Genomic DNA, 18732 nt, shown 5'->3' on the forward strand with positions numbered 1-18732 from the left:
AAGTGCTATTTTCCACTTTTGCTTGGACATACGGACCAGTCCTACTCTCCTTAGAAATGCATCCTGTATTTTTTTGCTGAGATCTGGAGGCTGTTTATATTACTTCCCTGAGCATTGCTTTGTATGTGGATATACAAAGTAATTCTCTGGACTGCACCCGGGCTGTCAGAACTAGGGCTGTTCAGAAGAAGGTAGTGCAGAAATAGACGGCCACGTAATCCCCCACATACCACAGCCATCTCCCCACAGCTGTGGTTAAAAAGACACTGGACAGACTTTCCCAGTGAAACTGCTCACAGCTACATCAAGAGCCTGTTGCTTACTCACAGCAGATTCCAGCTGATATGAAGGAACTCCAGGTTACTTACTGAAGCAAGGAGCAAACTTTGCCCGTGGACTAAGACATGCAAGGGGATGATGAATCCCACAGCCCAGGAACTGCAGCTGTTCCTCTGTTCCCATAGCTCGCTTCACATCTCAGCCTTAACATGTTAGAGCTGATCAGGAGAACCATTGCTGTGTACATGCTCTAATTTTCACAGTGTAGCATACATTAGGATTATTGTGCTTCAAAGGTATAAGTAATAGCCTCTCTTATTAATATAATCAATGTGAATTACTTATTACTTACGTTACTAATTTCTGAAGTTTATTACAACATCAGCAAATCATTGCAAATGATGTAAATATATAAGAGCTCAAATATTCAACATTCCAAAAGATTAAAGATATTTGAATATTATTTCCTCTTTCTTATTTTTCTGTTTTAAATTATTTGCATTGGAAATGAGCATTCATGAGTGCAGAGGGTTGAAGTATAAATTCCAAATAAGTCCCATGCGAGAAAACATCTGAATTTAATGAATAGTCTTTTAAAGAATCCACAAAGACTAATTAAAAAGAAGTACAGTAATTCTTCTGAAGTTCTCCATTTTTATTATGATGTTAAAACATCTTCCTGCAGCTAAACTTTGTCTAAATTATCCCGAACATACTTATTTATTTTTTATTTTCAATTAGAAAAGGAAATTCAGATAGCTGAATGTTAGTATTGTTTATTAATTTCACATTAATACTGTCAGTAATTTATCAACTGGAGATATTTGGTGGATCAGTTAGAGGTAGTGATTCAGCAGCTCAAATATGTCCCCAAAGCAATGATCTAATATACAGGTTCTCTTCTGTCCTAAGTTATCTGAGCCCAGTTCTCAATAATTTGCTTTTACCATCAGTCCTTGGGACTTTAAAGATCTACTTTGAAACTTTTGTTTAAAGTGAGGTGAATGGACCCATGATGAGGGCTGACTTCTCCGTTATGATAGACTCACACTTTTCAAGTTATACCAGAGGAGAAATGCTAGTTGAATGGCTGTACTATATAAATTCTAATGTACTAGAAGTGTTATTTTGTGTATCTTTAAAGAATATTATAGCAGAAGTCAGCATTTGAATATTCAGATGTTCCTACGGGTGTTTTTCTTCCTCTTTTCTTGAGAAAAAGTCTCCCCTCACATCCCTGCCACTATTGCCTAATACATTTTTGGAGTGTGATAAAAAAGACCACAGACCACAATAAAGGCTCCCTACTCTTCTTTCTGTCCCTCAGGCATGTAATGCTCCCCCCTCCACCTTTTCCTTGCTCAGTAATAGGCAATTGGATCCACCCTGCTCTGGAATTTCACACATAATCTCAGCAAAGAGGCAAGAAGACACAGGAGTGTAAAACAAGAAATCTCAGGAGGCAGGAAGTCAAAATCATAGAATCATAGAGACACAGAATCACCAAGGTTGGAAAAGACCTAAAAGATCAACCAGTCTAACCGTTCACCTATTACCAGTAGCTCCCAATAAGCCATGTCCCTCAGCACAACATCCAGTCGTTCCTTGAACACTCCCAGGGTCGGTGACTCCACAACCTCCCTGGGTAGTCCATTCCAGTGCCTGACCACCCTTTCTGAGAATTAATATTTCCTCAAGTCCAGCCTGAATCTCCCCTGCTGCAGCTTGAAACCATGAAAAAAGACACTGGGAAAATGCTGGAAGTGTTGAGGGTGGTCTGGTAGAAGAAGGCTGGATTAATAAACAGAAGTGGTGCTGAAGAGGTACAGGACCATGTAGCGGAGAGAACAGAAATAGAAGTAACACTGTAGAGTGAAGGGGGAAAAAAAAAAAGGCAAGAAAAGTCATAGTAGTGGAAAAAGAATGAATGGAAGAAGAGATACAGAAGGGAAACAGCATGAAAGTATTAGATTTATTAAAATTATAATTATTAGATAAAAAGAAAATTGGTTTGGATAAAAGATGATGCAAAACAACCTGGAATTCAGACACTGAAAACAATTGTAAACAGAAGGTAATTAGAAATTTACTTTTCAGAGCCCTGTTTTTATATATTACACATATTGTGTGAGAATATGCATGAAGAGATAACGCCCTTTGTCTCAAATTTTGTAAGGATGAGCAATCTATATCAGTAAAAGCCATGAATTTACAATCACTAAATTTCTTCTTCATCATTTTCTTTATGAACTTGGCTGTAGACATTATGCTAATGAGGATGTCATCAGAAAGCCTGGGAAGAAAACTCTCTTACTCCAATGTTTTAGAAAGCAGAATTCTTTTACTTCATGATATGTACCAGACAACTTGACAAATCAAGCATGAGCTCTCAGAGTTCACATTCTACATTTAAACAGTTAGGATGTATATATGCAATACATTTCCTGGAAAGGACTTAAATATTCTTTCTTTTTCCAGGAACTCATTCATATATGTTCATGTCCCTTTGGGCATGAGTGGTGTGGGTGTACAACTGCCTACCTTACCCCTTCATTTCACCTTCAGATTCCTTGTAGTGACCTTTGGCCATTTTAAAGCAGTTTTCCCCCTATTTGGCAAATTTCCATTGCTTTGAATGTCATAATGAGCAACATTTTATTTCGGTACACTATAGCTCAAAACAATTTACATGAAACCCAGTAAAAGTCCTTGCACTTGGTAACTCCCCATACACACTACATAGATAAAGAGTGGTCTGTAGTGGCATTAATGAAGCAATAACAAGAATGTGAGGCCTTCACAAGCCAAGCAAAACTAAACTAAAAAAATTTACTGCACTCGTATACATCAATTCCTTTCGCTTAACTAACATATTGGTCCTTTAAATAATATATATAATTTAAATAATATATATATTGATTCCTATTTCTAAACCAACATATATCAAGGTAAATGGAGGAGCTGAATTTGCTCTAGACTGTCTGGAATGGCTCCCAATGCTGCTTTGATCAGATGACACTGGGATTGAAATCTGGCTTCTGTAGAGTTTCCATAAATAGGTATTTTCAGATTCAGACAGATCCAAGCACCCCAAATTCCTACTGAAATCAGCAAGAGCACAAGCTGCTTTCCAGATTTTGTCCCTTTATTTCATTAAAGAATAAATCCCTCTACCATTAAAACCAATCCTCAAAAACTTTTCTTATCTGAATTGTAATGACTAAATTACCTTGAATTATTGACTAAGTTATCTTGAATTATTGACATAAACATTCAAAAGACAAAAAGAATCATTACAATGTCTCCAATGATGGTTATTAATGAAACAATATTTAGAAACTGTACAGTTCTTAATTTCTTTACTCTTGGTAGAAAAGAAAAAGGTCATTTATCTGGCTACTGTCAATGCTCAAAATTATTAAAGTACAAATAAAAGAACACAGAAGTAACTCAAGACAACATAAACTTAATTGAAGTGTTGGAACTCAGAACAGGTTACTGATTTCAGCCAGTACTTATGCTGAAATCAGCAGTGGAAATTATTTGAAACTGCTCTGCCTACACAAGCAAAGCTGATCCCTCCTAAGGTCAAGGAAAAGGTTCCCACTGACTTCAACAGGCTTTGGATTAAGTTGTAAGGATCTACAAAGGGTAAATGCTAGTGACAGAACCTGGGGCTTTGCCAGATAAACACAGAAGGAGAAATAGGGAATTGAAGAATGTTAAATTCCTGGAAAAGATGAGACTTTCTATCCTCTGGGTTTTTTTAGCTATAAATATTCTCAATCCAAAAAAAGGCCAGAAGGAAAGAAGAAGAGGAAGAGACTGAGTTTTTCTTTTGTTTTCGCATCTTCAACAGAATGTGAGTGCATTCATGAGAAAGTAATTTGTTTTGAATATTCTTTAATTCACTAACAGTAAGAACAGCCAAAATACAAGAAGGTACAACCAAAGAGAACAGTCAGTGGTTTCAGAACCATGGGCAATTCATTCATGGGCAATTCTTCTAAATGGGATTTTTTTTTCTTTAAATATCAGACTGAACAGTGTAGAATTCCATTGCCAGCCCTCATTTTTTTATGTGCTTGTTTGGAAACAGCATGACAATTAATATTGGGATATCCTCTTTGATATAATAGATAAGATTAGTCATCTATTTATTGAATTTGGAGATGGAATATCAAGAGATAGGAAGCATTCCCTTTATTTAATTCTGTTTTCATCAAGCCTATAGTAAGATGTTCATAAAATAAATAAGTATTTTTTACCAGTTAACTGGACTTGAACTAAGAGCGTCATAGGGAAGAAAGACTTGGAACTTCCAGTATTGAAGAAAGCATAAAGCATTTTCTGAGCCAGAAAGCACATTCATCTTTCCCAGTGTCAGCCATACAAATATGTGCAATTTACACATAATTATCTAAGCTTCTGAAAATAATGTGGCATTGTGGCTTTGTTCTTTTGAAAATACAAAGTTAAGCTTCCCACCATTTTTTTTTCTTCTTCTTGGAATCAAGTAAAATCAGTTGAGAAATACAACTAAAAAATCCTTTGACTGTAATCCATTCACCACAAATTAAAACTTAGCGTGTAAGTAATACAATGATGCACCAGGGTTGCCTTGCTATGGTAGGACTGTAAGAAGTTGTTCTCCAGATAGATTACTACACTATGGCATCTAAAACAATGCTGTTTTAGTTAATGAGGCAAAAGTTCTTGCAGGCAAGCTGGAAGTTGTTGTTTTATGTCTTATGTTTTACTTTTGTTAGTTGAGGCAGTAAGTATATGAGATCGCAGGTCTTCTTACTTGAGTCGCCTAGCCTGGAATAAGTTTTTACTTTAAATGCACAATAGATCCAAATGCCTGAGGTTTTGGTTTTATTTTCTGTTGGGGTAATAGCTCCTTGACAACCCACCAGACCTTTTCTATTTGGTTTGCATAAGAAACAACAGGACAGCATGAATACTTCGTACAAGACTCCCTTTTCAGAGAAAATGTCATGTAACTCTAACAAGCTATATTTTTATGTATCATACATACATGCATTTATATGTAGTTGGTTAAAAACTAATTAATTTACTGTCTGTATGAGGATTAAATGAAACAAAGAACTCAGATGCCCAGTAAAAATGTTGTATTCAGAAAATAGCATGTTAAGACAATCAGCTTGCTAATATGTTTATTACTCAAGTGAAATATTATTTTTTATAAAGGAGCTAAGAACCCACTTATGGCTATTTAAATGTAAATATACTGTAACTTATTATGTTAGTTCTAGCTTGTACTAGGATTACTTATTTAAATTACCAAGGTAATAAAAAGTTTTGCACAGCATAGTGAGTAAAATCACCAGGACAACAGTTAAGATTCAGAATCCAAATGAGGGCAATACAAAAATAGATGTTTCCCCATCTAATGCTTTATCCACTTAATTCATTTTCTATCTGAAGAAGATTAAACCAGGTCAAATGCAGATTTTAAATAATTCAGCTCAAAGCCATGACACACTAACCTTTCAAAATTGCCTTCTGAACTGCCTCCTCATGGTGGTATCCTAACAATATAAAGCAGACACTTATGACAACTTTGCCGTCTAAAATATGGTTGTTCCTCCAACCTCCCTTATTGTTTACCCCTTCACAAAAGCTCCTTTCTCTTCTGACACTTCAGTTTCCATCACATCCCAACTTAACCTCAACACTGTTATGTGTGGTGTTTTGGAGGATGCCAGCCTTGAATCCTCTTCTCTGTCTGCCAGGGCTCCTGGCTTTCTTCCCTGTTGTTATAAAGCAAACAATTTCCTGTACTGTCTTAGAGCCACAGCCTTTACCTCCCTCCCTTTTCTTTCCCCAGGCAGGAAATAAAAGGGGATCACAGAATCATTGAGGTTGGAAAAGAACTCCGAGGTCATCCAGTCCAACTGTCCAACTATCACCAATATTTCCCCACTAAACCACGTCCCTCAGTACAACATCTAAAAGCTTCTTAGTTCCAGAGCTGGCAACTCCACCACACCTGTGGGCAGCCCATTCCAGCGCTTGACCATTCTTTTGGAGAGGAAACATTTCCTAATGTCCAACCTGAATCTCCCTTGGCACAACTTGAGGCCATTCATATAGTCCTATCACAAGTTATATGGGACAACAGCCTGACCCCCACTTCACCACAACCTCACTTCAAGCAGTTATGCAGAGTGATAAGGTCTCCCTTGAGCCTCCTCTTCTCCAGACTGAACAATTCCAGCTCCCTCAGCCACTCCTCATAAGTCTTGTGCTCCAGACCCTTCATCCACACCCCCCAGGATATTGCTGCAGACATCCTCCTGTTAGGAGAAGTTGCTCCTCTGTGGAGGAGCTGTGGCTCTTAGGGACTTTGGCTATGAGTGACCCACACAAAGGCAGGGAGGGACACCCTGAATTGATTGTGACCCAGTGACCCTTGAGTGACACATGCTAGGGGTAAAGGACAAGTAAGAAGTGCAGAGCAGTAGAGGAAAAGGAATAATCAAAATGAGAGAAAGTAAGACTTATGCAGCAACCCCAGTGGCATGCTGTATCCTGTAATAAAGGCATTTGGGACAGCGTGAGTGTAAAAGGTGATTCAAATTAGGGGAACAGAGATTCGGAAAAGGGAAGATCAGATATATAACTGAAACTGACCTTGGGAACCCAAGGAGGAAGGGTGTTTCCTTATGTTTGTGTTTAATAGCTTATGTTCTCTTTTTCTGCATCAGTAATGAGAAGTTTTTGTTAAATTGCACTGTTTTGTCCAAAACACTTTTGAAAACCATTTGGAATTTTTTTCCTTCTTTTCCTGGCCATACCTTGGTTATTATTGTGTCAAGCTGAACTACTTCTTAAATGAAAGAATATCCTTCCTTATTTCAAGATAAGACTAAGGTTTTTCAAGAAGTTGCAGGTACAATTGCACCTTAGCTAACACCATCAAGCAACACTTCCAGGTGGGAGTAACTGACTACTGATTTCGTTAACAGTGTAAATGCTATTAATTAACATGCTGAGTTTCACACGCTGAGACCACAGCTGAAAGTCTTCATCTCTGACATTGTCATGAAAAGTCAGTTTTATTTGTATATATATGTACACATACATATGTGTGTGTATACATGCATACATATATATATATATAAAACAAATTCCTATTATGCAGCAGGAAATGTCATGTTTATTGTTTCGATAATGCTGCACCTCAAAAAAATTGAGAAGCATTTTAAATGTTATTGCACTTAAAATATAAGATGGTGAAATGTTAATGATTAAATTCAGTACTAAAGAACGTGATATATAATTCCAGACATATCCTGCTATAAACTTTAAAACAGGAAACTGCAATTTCCCAGCACAAACATTTACTTTAGCCTTATTCTAATCAGAAATCCTGTATATCAAAGATTCACAAATTTTCTGTGCACTGCCTTATTATAATATACACAACCATAATTAGGAAAAACATAGAGTATAATGTTACAGATTTACAAAGAGTTTGTCCTTAGAGTTATGGAGTAGTTATTATTCCAGCAGAAACTATTCTAAAATGCTTACTTATTTCAACAACAGCTTAGTTGATAGGAAAAGTATTTCTTCAGGTGTGTTCAGAAGCTGAGGGTGGTTTATGCCGTATATACAGAAATGGAGTGAGAGGACTTCATTCAAATGACCATCAAATGAGAGGAAAATCTTTATAATGTTTGCCATGACTATATTTGTTAGTTTGTCATCCACTTGTAACTTTTCCTTTATTGAAACTTTTAAAAAAAGAATAGACCACAACTAAATTCAATCACAGCAAGTGAAAGATGGAAACTGACCCCACACTGTTGTAGTATTTCACTCATAAGAATGATACTGGCATCTAAACAGAGACAATAAAAGAGAAGGAATTTGGCTTTCATTTTTGGAAGTGTAACATTAAGCCAATAGTATGTTTATGGAAACAATCAATAACATATCCATCATCGCAATGGCTTTGGCAATTGTCCTTCTGTCTCAATTTCCCATTATACAGCATTACAATTCAAGTTCAAAATGCTATCTATCTTCACCAAGTCCAGTCTTACTTCCCTCAGATCTTCCAGGAGGCTATTCCCTAAGAGTAGTGAAGCATGGTCCAGACCAACAACAAGCTTTGAGGAGTCTGGAGCACAAGTCATATGAAGAGTGGCTGTGGAAATTGGGATTGCTTAGTCTGGAGAAGAGGAGGCTCTGTGGAGACCTTGTTACTCTCTACAGCTACCTGAAGGGAGGTTGTGGTGAGGTATGGGAGCCTCTTCTCCCATGTAACAGTGATAGAATGAGAGAAAATAGCTTCAAATTGTCCCTGGGGTGATTCCGCTTGGATGTTAGAAAAACATCTCAGAAAGAGTGATGTTACATTGGCACAGGCTACACATAGAAGCGATGGAGTCATTGCCCCTGGAGGTGTTTAAGACACCTGGATATAGCAATGACGGATGTAGTTAGTGGTCATGTAGGTGAAGGCTGGCAGTTAGACTAGATGAGCTCTGAGTCTTTTCTAACTTTAAAGATTCTGTGAGTCTATAACTTTGGAAGGAGGCTGCTACGTGCAAAAGCCTTTTGTATTTTGTCAGAACAACAAACATTAGCACATGATAACAGAAAATTTTACTTGCCATGTTACTAGAAAACTATGCTCTCGTTTTCTCTGTTGTGAGATAAGAAATTGCCTTTTAGCTCAGTGTTCACTGGATGCTTTTGTCAGCAGGTGTGTTTACAGCACAGTGACAGCATTTGTATAACCTATGACATACATTTGAGTTCTGTATCAGTGTGCATTTCCTTCTTGACTTTTGTCAGTCAGCACGAAATCTCCCTCCAACTTTTTTTTTTTTTTTTTTTTTTTTAATTAGAAATATATTAATACTATATCTGATAATCTCTTTGGTTTCACTTGAATTGCATGGCTGAGGCTTTCAAGTCTGAAATACTCATGTATCTGGTTTAGTAGTTTGTGGAGTGCAGTTTAAGAGATAGAAATGGAACATAAGAATTAATGCATAGGAATAGCCATGTTTTTGACAGTAGGTGGAAAGAGCTGGGAGAGTACACACAGCACTCCATTAATTCACCTTGACTCGTGCCATCCTGCCTTTTACTGGAACTCTTTTGAAGAACTGGAATTTCCTTTGGAAGCGCTTGCAGGTGGCTTAGTGCATACTAGTTGACTACACTATTTCAGACCTTTTCTGCTTACTGAAACTGCTTTCTAGTTTGTAAGTGATTTACAGTTTTTTCCATAGCTGAGAATGCCTGGTGCAGTCTATTACATATGAGAATGTACTGACATGGCTTTCATTAGAATTATTATTTTTTTCATAAAGGACAGCACAATGCTTTCATTGTTTTGTTGAGTTTGTTACACTCCACTGGGCACAGAAGGTCCTTATGCAAATCTTGGATGTGAAAGGTATTTATTTTGGCTAAATGCCACAATCAATTGATACCTGTTCCTTAATTAACAATTTTGAACTCAACATGCTACACAAGACTCGATGAAAAAAGATTTGATTAAAAATAAAATAAAGAAATATGTATATATATAATATAAGGGGAATACAATGAGCATTGTAAGTTGAAATTTTCTACTTAGCTATTTTTTAAATTGTTTATAGGTCTCTGCACAGAGAGACTGTTGTGCTTCTTCAGTGACTGAAACAACCAAAGCAATCGTGCTCTAAGCACTGCTGAGTTAATAATGAAATCATTTACATCCACCTGAAGGGAAGGATGAGCTTTACTAATAAAAGAACATTGATGCTCCATAAAGCCATTGGATTGATGTAACTTCCTATATAGTTCTAATAAAATCACCTTCATAAAGGCTCAGTCCTGACGTCACACTGAACGCTATTATCAAATAGTACCTTAATTACTCAAACCAGCAACAGAATTAATGGGTTTGATGCTATCTACTATTCAGTAAAAGCTGGAGCCAGGTTAACAGAGATACACAATTCCTACCAACATTAAAATCTGAGAAACTGTATATGGCATGGCAAAAGAGAAAGCTCTGCTACTGCCTGTCAATAACACACATATATTACAGTCCTCAGCACTGACATTTAATTTAACACATTCACACTGATAGTCCCACAAGAGGAGCAGCACGCAGCCAATTTTAAGAAAGGACTTTTTATACCTTATCTATTATTTACAGTTATTATTTACAATTCATTCCTCATAAGGTGCTGCTGGTAATTACAACATTCTCTACATGTCCCTCAAACACTGATTTTTTTATCTTCTCTTGAATTAATTTTCATAATACTCAGTAATTATGAAAAAAACAGGCTGCAGTCCAGACAAAGACAGTCATACTCAAATTTAGACTAAATAACAGCAAATTACAGCTAACAGTGCAATGCTGGACTGCTAAGAAAGCCAGGTTCCACTGGAAAGTAGAGCAAACTGCTTACACAGACTTAACAGATGGTGAACTAAGTACAACTGAGAACTACAGTATCTGACAGAGAAGTAAGCAGTTCCTTAGATTTTTAATGGCAAAATCCTCTTTCCTATCTTCCTGTATTTGCATATAACTCTCAACTTATACTTACAATTAATATTTCTCACTTAAGAAAAAATCTTCTGCACTAGAATCAAGTGTTTTCCTTATCTTGCAGGGATTCAGGTACCACTGCAGATAGGTTACAGCATTTATGAAGTTTTCAGAATCAAGCTTTTCAGAGAACACATCATCATTACTCGAAACCAAAGGTTAGAAATGCACTTCAGGAAACTTCACCTCCCTAGGATAAAGTTAACTTTGGTGGGTAAGTTTTTCCACCCGTATAGAGAGATATAAAGTAGAAGTCAATGAGGAAATCTATGCTGCATGAGCTTTGCTGCAGTGGTTCGCTTGGCTTTAAATGTGAATTTAAATGGAATTTTGGCTGCATCATGCTTGAAAATGGCATTTAGCTATTACGTATCTATATGACAAGGAAATTACATCTATTATAATTCAATTCTTTAGCACAGATCTGCATTGGAATCAAAGTATGAAAGCTCATGAAGATTCTCTTCTTCCCTCAAGAGACTTCTTATTTTTGTAAACTACTTTCCTGAAGTGTAGGCCAATCATGCAGAAATTCTACTTTAGAAGTATCTAAATATAAAAACGAAAACTTTTTTTTTTTTTTTCCATTTCTGTTAAATGAATATAATATTGAAGTACAGCTGATGCCAAATACTTTTCTCTACATCTGATTTACTAGCAGGGTTTTTGTATGTATCCCTTGGAATACAGATAACATTGATGAAAATTAAATTGGATTTCGTGTGTGGTTCCAAAGATGTTTCAGACCACATACAATTACAGCATAGCATTTAAGAAGGGTCTTGAAAGGCATTTTGGTCTGATGAAAATAATAGAATGTGATCAGTGGCAGTTTCTATACTAGTAGAAAATGCAGATTTAAGGCATTTAAAATAGTATTCCTAAAGTCAGCTCTTCACTTATAAAGGGCAATGACAAAATGCTTAATCATAGAATCACAGAATCACAAGGTTGGAAAGGACTTTTAGATAATCTAGTCCAACCATCCTCCCTTTGCCATACCATAATCGGACAGACAAAGGTGTAACTGAGAACGCCAATACTACACTGTTCAGAGGAATCTTTTTAACAGTTCCATGTATCGATTCAAGCACAATCTGACTACTTAAAACAGTAAGTACATAGATCATTATTAAAATCAACCCATGTAGGGAAAGCACCATAATGCCCTTGCTGTCTGTTGCAACCATCCACAGCACCTGTGGCAGCAAAGAACCTTGACACACAGCAGCATGTGGAACCACAGGCCAGCAGGGTTAACTAGCAACATCAAACTCCAAGTTATCATTATTTAATTATTAGCAGTAGTTACGAGAACTTTTCCGCTTTTGCTGTAGTAATGCTTTTCCCTTGAAGTTCAATAACCAAAATATGCCCTTGCTTTGCATACAGAAACTAAGAGCTGCTTCTTGGCTTTATCAGTTGGTCTGGATATTCAGGATTTTGATGGCGTGGGGAGTGGGAAAAGGATATTTACACAACACAGCTTTAGGCACTTGGTGTACTTCCTTCCCCCTCCTTGTCTCCAGCGTCTGCCAGGTTTACATTTGCTGTGACTATAGCACTTCTGTCTCCTCTGAGAACAAAACACCAGAAGCAGCCTATCACCTCTGGGTTTCTGATAAGTTGCAAGGAAATAGGACTTAAATTCACATGACAGGTACTCAGCTAATCACTTCTAGTAAATGATATTGCTATTGTGGATATTAAATAGAGAAAATTATTTGTGTCTACAAACAGCCATTCATCTACTTTAAGTCTTCTACAGAGAAACACTTTTAAGGTTAATTCTGATTTACTCTATTAGTACTTTCCCCACTTACAGAAGATTACAACGTAAGCCTACATCAACAGTTCTGGTGAAATAACAACTGGAGAGAAACACAGTCAGACAACACCATCTGATTTTTAGCTATTTTCCACAGAAAGTCATCAGTGTCATCTAAAACTACCACCAAGATGAGTAATATGAATATCAAACCTGGAGGTTGGGCACGGTCAGATTGGCAACCATTAGCAAAGACATCAGTGTTTATAATATCTTTCTTTCCCTGAATTTCTTATACTTTTAGTTACGGTTCACATAGTACACGCTTACCTGAAGCTTCCTCATCTTGTTCTGAGGGTGAACAACTCTGGGTGGCCTCCTAGAGCAAAGGCTTGGATGGGTTGGGTCACAGAGCCTTTGGAGTCCCTTCCAACCCTCACTTTCCTGTGCTCCTTGGAAATGGAAGTATCTCTCCTCTCTGGTAGATATGCAATTTAAACTGAACTGGAATCAGACTGGTGTTTTGAAAGCAGCATTTTAAAATAGCACAAGTAAATGAAATGCAGATGTTCTATAGGGACATTATAAAATGAGACATGGTGATTCTGAAACATTGTGCTTTATACTCGTAAGGGAAATTGGTAATCACAGCCTGAACCTCTCATTAATCAGCTGAACCTCTCATTAATCAGCTGAGGCAAGTGTTGGGTCAGCTGTGGGAGCACAGGTGAGAGTAATTTAGCTGTGCTCCTGGAAGGGGTGGAGCTTGACTCCACCTCCTCTAGACCTCATTTAAGGGCTGACCACCACTAAGGTGGCATCTCTTGGAGACTGCTCCTTGTGGGGGGGGGGGGGGGGGGGGGGGAAAGATTGCTTCAGTATTTCCTGGTGAAGGCATTCATATTGGTGAGTTTTTCCTCATAAAAAACCTTTGGAATATCTGTTACTATCTTTGTTATCATCTTTGTATTGTTCCACCTTACCGTACTCAAAGGGAGCATATAAATAGGAGGGAGACTGACTTTGCATATGCTCTGATACCACACACTCTGAAGATTGTTGCAATTAAGAACAGAACTGTATGTAAATATTTAGCATAATAGGACAAGGGTTTAAAGTATGAAGATGGGATATTTAGATTTGATGTTAGGAGGAAATTCTTTACTCAAGGGGTGATAGGGCACAGGCTGCCCAGAGGATGTGGATGCTCTATTCCTACAGGCATTTGAGGCTGGGTTCCATGAGGCCCTGGGCAGCCTGAGCTGGTGTGTGGTAACTGCCTGTGGAAGGGTACTGGAACAGAGTTAACTTTAAAAGGTTGCTTCCAACCTGTACCCACTATATGTCATACCATCATATATGGGATTATTAATGCTGCCCACCCAGACATAAGGAGAGCTGAAAATATGAACAGGAATAAAACCAAAACTTTTAATTCTGAAGGTGAAAATGTACAGCAAATTCCATATTAGAATTGTATTAAACTTATATGTTATGATGTTTTGTTTATACTTATAAAATATTTATAAATGGTTCATTTATCCTGTGTGAAGTCTTTCGTATTTAAAGAAAAGCTGAAAGGCAACTGATGGCAACAACTTATGTGGTGCACTTGAACATGACCGTTACACAACCTGTGACCGTTGTTAGATTGTTTGCCTGCATTTCTCTTTAGAATTTGTGATTTTAATGAAGATTTAAGAGATATATTTAGAACTCCCTTATTTAGTACAACCATACAGTGTTTGCATGCAATTATCTTCTTAACTGTGATGATTTCCAGAGTGTATGGTAGTTCAGAGCCTTAATACATAACACTGCTCAGATGCTTTCAGAACATGAGTTGCAATTTTCAGGCCAAAAGAACAGCTTAAATTCAAACAGGATAATTTGGTGTACATAATAGAAGTATGGAAAACAATGGAAAGAATCAGTTTAGCCTTTCTAAATCCAGGTACTCATTTAATTCCAGTCTTGATTTATTATTTCTTTCTATCATTTGGATAATTTGACTGCCACAAGGAAACAGCTGTGGGTGTCCTCTGTAGTCCTATAATGATGCTGAGTTCTTAGATCTTTTTTTCTGTAAGAAGAGATGGGTTATGGAAAGTGGAATTTACCCAGATATCCTCACTTAATGATTCCCCCAGATTACTTGGACAGAATATATTTCCCAGTTGTTTTTGCTTTTTCACCACTGGTATAATTTACATCTAAATTATTGCATTAACGTGTTTTAAGACCAAAAATTTGACTGTTGATACAAATGCATATTAGTGCATAAGCATTTCTTTAAGTTTGGCAGAACTACAGGGAAAAATACTGGAAAAGGAGATTGAGACAGAGAAAGCAGATTAGATCATTCACTGGAGTAGTCTTTCACAGTGCTGGATACCAGCTGCAAGCAGAATATGAGCACAGACACTGTGGAAATTTCTCACTCTAAGAAATAGAATTGGTGCTGAAAATACCATTTGTAATAGCACTGTTACATTGTGCATTTCAAATTGCATCTTAAAAAAAATTTAATGGCTAATTTTTACTGCCAGCTACCTTTGCAGTAAAGCAGAGAGATCAATTTGTGAAGACAGAGCCTCTCCAACACAAGCATTTCCTATGGGTGAATGAGGAACTAGCACCACAGTGGTCTATTTTTTCTTCTGGAGACAGAATAATTAAGTATTTTGTACACCAGTGGCAAGTTGCATTGGGAAGGCAGAACGACATACTAAAGCATTATAATCAATAAAATTTGTAATTAATAAATCATACCACAAGAAATAAGAAGCCCTCAATATTTGAACCTTCTATCATTTTGGCTCCTTCAATACCATTTTTTCTTTAAATTTTTCAGTTTTATTAATTTGTGTGACAGAAAATAGAAATTCTTCAACAGAAGGACCACTAGTTGAATGAAATTCATATGAATTCACTAATAATATATATACAGTTTTAAATACTTTGAACTTTATAATAGAAATTCCATCACTGAATTGAAGTAAAAGCTAGGTTTATTTGTTTTGGTGCCAATCCTGTCTTAGGGATGGCTCCTAAAATAAATAATTGAAGTCAGGTATAAAAACATACAGCTCTCCCTTCCGAAATTTTGATCTGTTAAGAAGGTAGGGAAGCCAAAGCTCTGTCTGATCATTTTGCATGGTTTTGCCAAGGAAGCAGTACACAATGTCTGTTGACTCAAATATGCAGGAGTAGGAAGTCTAATTAGTCTGCAAAGAGATGGTTATTCCTTTGTAGTCTAATTGATGCTGGATATCCTTCAACATACTAATACACGCCCATTTTTAACAGAAGGGTGCTTTGTAAAGCTTTGGCATGCTTACACCTGATTCATTTTCTAATGCATTGTGTACTGTGGTTAGAAGTACCACTCTTGGCTAATCAGTCAGAGCAGCTTCCAACACAAATTTAATACACGCTTGAATATTTTATTGTTTTTAAAATAACACTCCTATTTGATGGAAATTAGTTATAAACTCAGGAAGAAAAAAGTAACACACCTTTTGAATATATATAAATACCCCTCAAAGAAAACTGGCTGCAGTTATACAGGCTAATGACAGCTAGAGTGATGTGAAGCTCAAGGATGCTGCTGATAGCTCTCCATCCTCCAGATAACCTGAGTTTATACCCTAAGGCTTTGTTATTCAAGAACCTTCCAAAAGATAATGCAAAACTTTATAAGATGGCATCTGTTCTGAAAAACACTGACCCTGTTTTTGTTTTTGCTTTTTTTTTTTTTCCCCCTAAACTAGTCTTTGCATACAGGATTTTCATTTTGGCAACTCTAGCCAATTTTCACATCCCAAATGGTAGTTAAAGAAAGTAAACAGAGATATATCCTGTTAAGAAACAATATACTCAAAGCCATAATGGAAAACACTGAAAAAGACACCAGCATTTGCCAACGTGGAATAAAGCTATATCCAGAAACCCATGGAAATACACCACTGACACAATTTTCTCCTTCCAGTTTACAATTTGTTTGTTTTGTATTCGATGCTCAAAAAAATTATTATTTATGATTATCTATAAGAGTAAGAGGAAAAAATACATCCTTGGTTAGTCCGCTGACTTTCAGGAGTTTGCAAGGTACAGAAATAAGTGAATCTTCCCACCCAGGCCTATGACACTTTGAACAAAAAATGTGGTTCTAGAACAAAAAGAAAGAAGTTACGGAAATCTATGTTGGCAAATTATATATCCCAGAAGATAACAAAAACTTTCTATAGCATTTCAATAATTTATGGCAAAGGCAGAAAACTGCATTCTTGAGGAAGAGTTCAAAATGGGTTATTCCAGATGATAATTAGGAGTTCTGTTCCTTAGCTAATCTTGAAAGCTGCAGATGAAGGAACAAAAATATCTGGCATATGTGACACACAAGCCTTCAGAATACATATCTTCCACAGACTCTAGCATTGCACAGTAAATGGACAAAATAATGATAAACAATGATGTAATTGTTTAAATTTAGAACCCGTGTTAAGAAGCTTTAATAGCAGTTTAGCAGTTAAAGTATTTTGATCCAAGTCAGCAATAGAACTCTGAACTGATTTTTAAGAGTATTTTTCTGTTTTCATTATCATTTCTTCCACTGAGAGAAATCTGGATGTAGCTTCTGCTTCATCCGTACACTATTTATTTCCTCCCCCTGCCCTTGGAGGTTTTCCCTACTTCTCCTTTATATACTTTGCAATAACATGGCACCAAATAATATGATGTCTCTAATCACCTATTGTTCCCGTACAATTACAAGGAGTCATGGAAATCATGTTGCAACTATGCGTAAAATGGCATACAGATGTACAAGCATGCTCCACCTTGGGAGAACAAAGCTGTCTGTCCACCAGCAACTCATACTTCTTAGAACATAACATCAATAATAATAATAATCATAAAAAGCTATTTACTAAAGTACCTACCATTACTCTTGCTACATTGCAGGACAGTGGTTGGGTTTCTTTTAAAATGTTTATGTGATTTGCTCATGATTCATGGCAACTCCAGCAAACAACTTGGCTGCACGCATGAAACAGTAATTAAAAGCAGTCCGAGAGAGAAGTAACCAGAATAAAAAGAATATATATTTTTTGCACCTGAATATTGTTATTGCCTAATTTTCCGTGGATGGAAATCCACATGCTTATTTAATGTTCTAATTTTCTCCCCAGGAGACTGCTGTTTTCATCATCTTAGTGGAAGATCTCTATAGGACTAGATCCCTCCTCTGATAAGGAGAAAACTTGACATGTAGACATGAAATTTGGTATGATGGAATCAGACATTACAAAACTAGAGGCCAATGTTTATATGCCGAATTTTATTAACATTCTTTTCCTGTACAATCTGCCCAGGTCGTTTTCTTCCCTCCTTGCCCATTTTGATCACACAAATCAAAATCTGTGGTGACAGGGAAAGGAAGAACCAGAAGTCGTTATTTGCGTTCAACTGCTCAAGACTTGCAAAGGATTCCAGGATTTAGTATGACCATGGAGCATGTGGGCTTTTCTGCAAGTTACAATTTGTCATTTGATTGCAAGCTTGGCATTTAAACAAGTATCAGATAAAAATGCATATGATAACTTTTGAGGCCATACTTTTCAAGTGTGAAGTATGTAAAAGAATAGTTTTTAAGTAAAACAGTCATTACATGAACATTTTAACTTAGTGGATACAAGATGTCTGTGCAAATCTCTTCCTGGAGAATCAAATGACTGTGCAGTATAATGTGCAATGAAAAAGTAAGAGATAATGTAGCTGTGGAAGTTTCCTTTACCAATTCTAACTTCTTATACATTTTACTGTTTTGAAACTTCATACACGCAAAATCTCTGGTTTCAATTGTATCTAGCCAGAGGGAAATGTAAATTACATTAAAACTACATCAAAAACTATATTAGAAATTGAAGTTTAAAAACTATTAAAAATTATAGTTTTGTATACACTTAGAAGAATTAAGCATATATTCATCATATTAAGATGTCTGCATGCACTCCAATCCCCCCACTGCAATACAGATGCCTCCAGTTCAGCATTCAACACTTGTTTTCCTTTAGAATCTAGATTC

General features: G+C 36.6%; 1 long non-coding RNA gene across 1 annotated transcript; it reads left to right on the forward strand.

Annotated features, from left to right (window-relative positions):
• The first annotated feature begins 17835 nt into the window (after positions 1-17835).
• LOC107311646 (uncharacterized) lies at positions 17836-18732 on the forward strand. The gene is made up of 2 exons (XR_001554176.3): positions 17836-17931; positions 18020-18732. It is a non-coding gene; the product is annotated as an uncharacterized LOC107311646 (long non-coding RNA).

This window comes from Coturnix japonica, chromosome 3, assembly GCF_054131305.1.
Source record: "Coturnix japonica strain WE chromosome 3, WE-NBRP24, whole genome shotgun sequence".
NCBI classification, from domain to species: domain Eukaryota; kingdom Metazoa; phylum Chordata; class Aves; order Galliformes; family Phasianidae; genus Coturnix; species Coturnix japonica.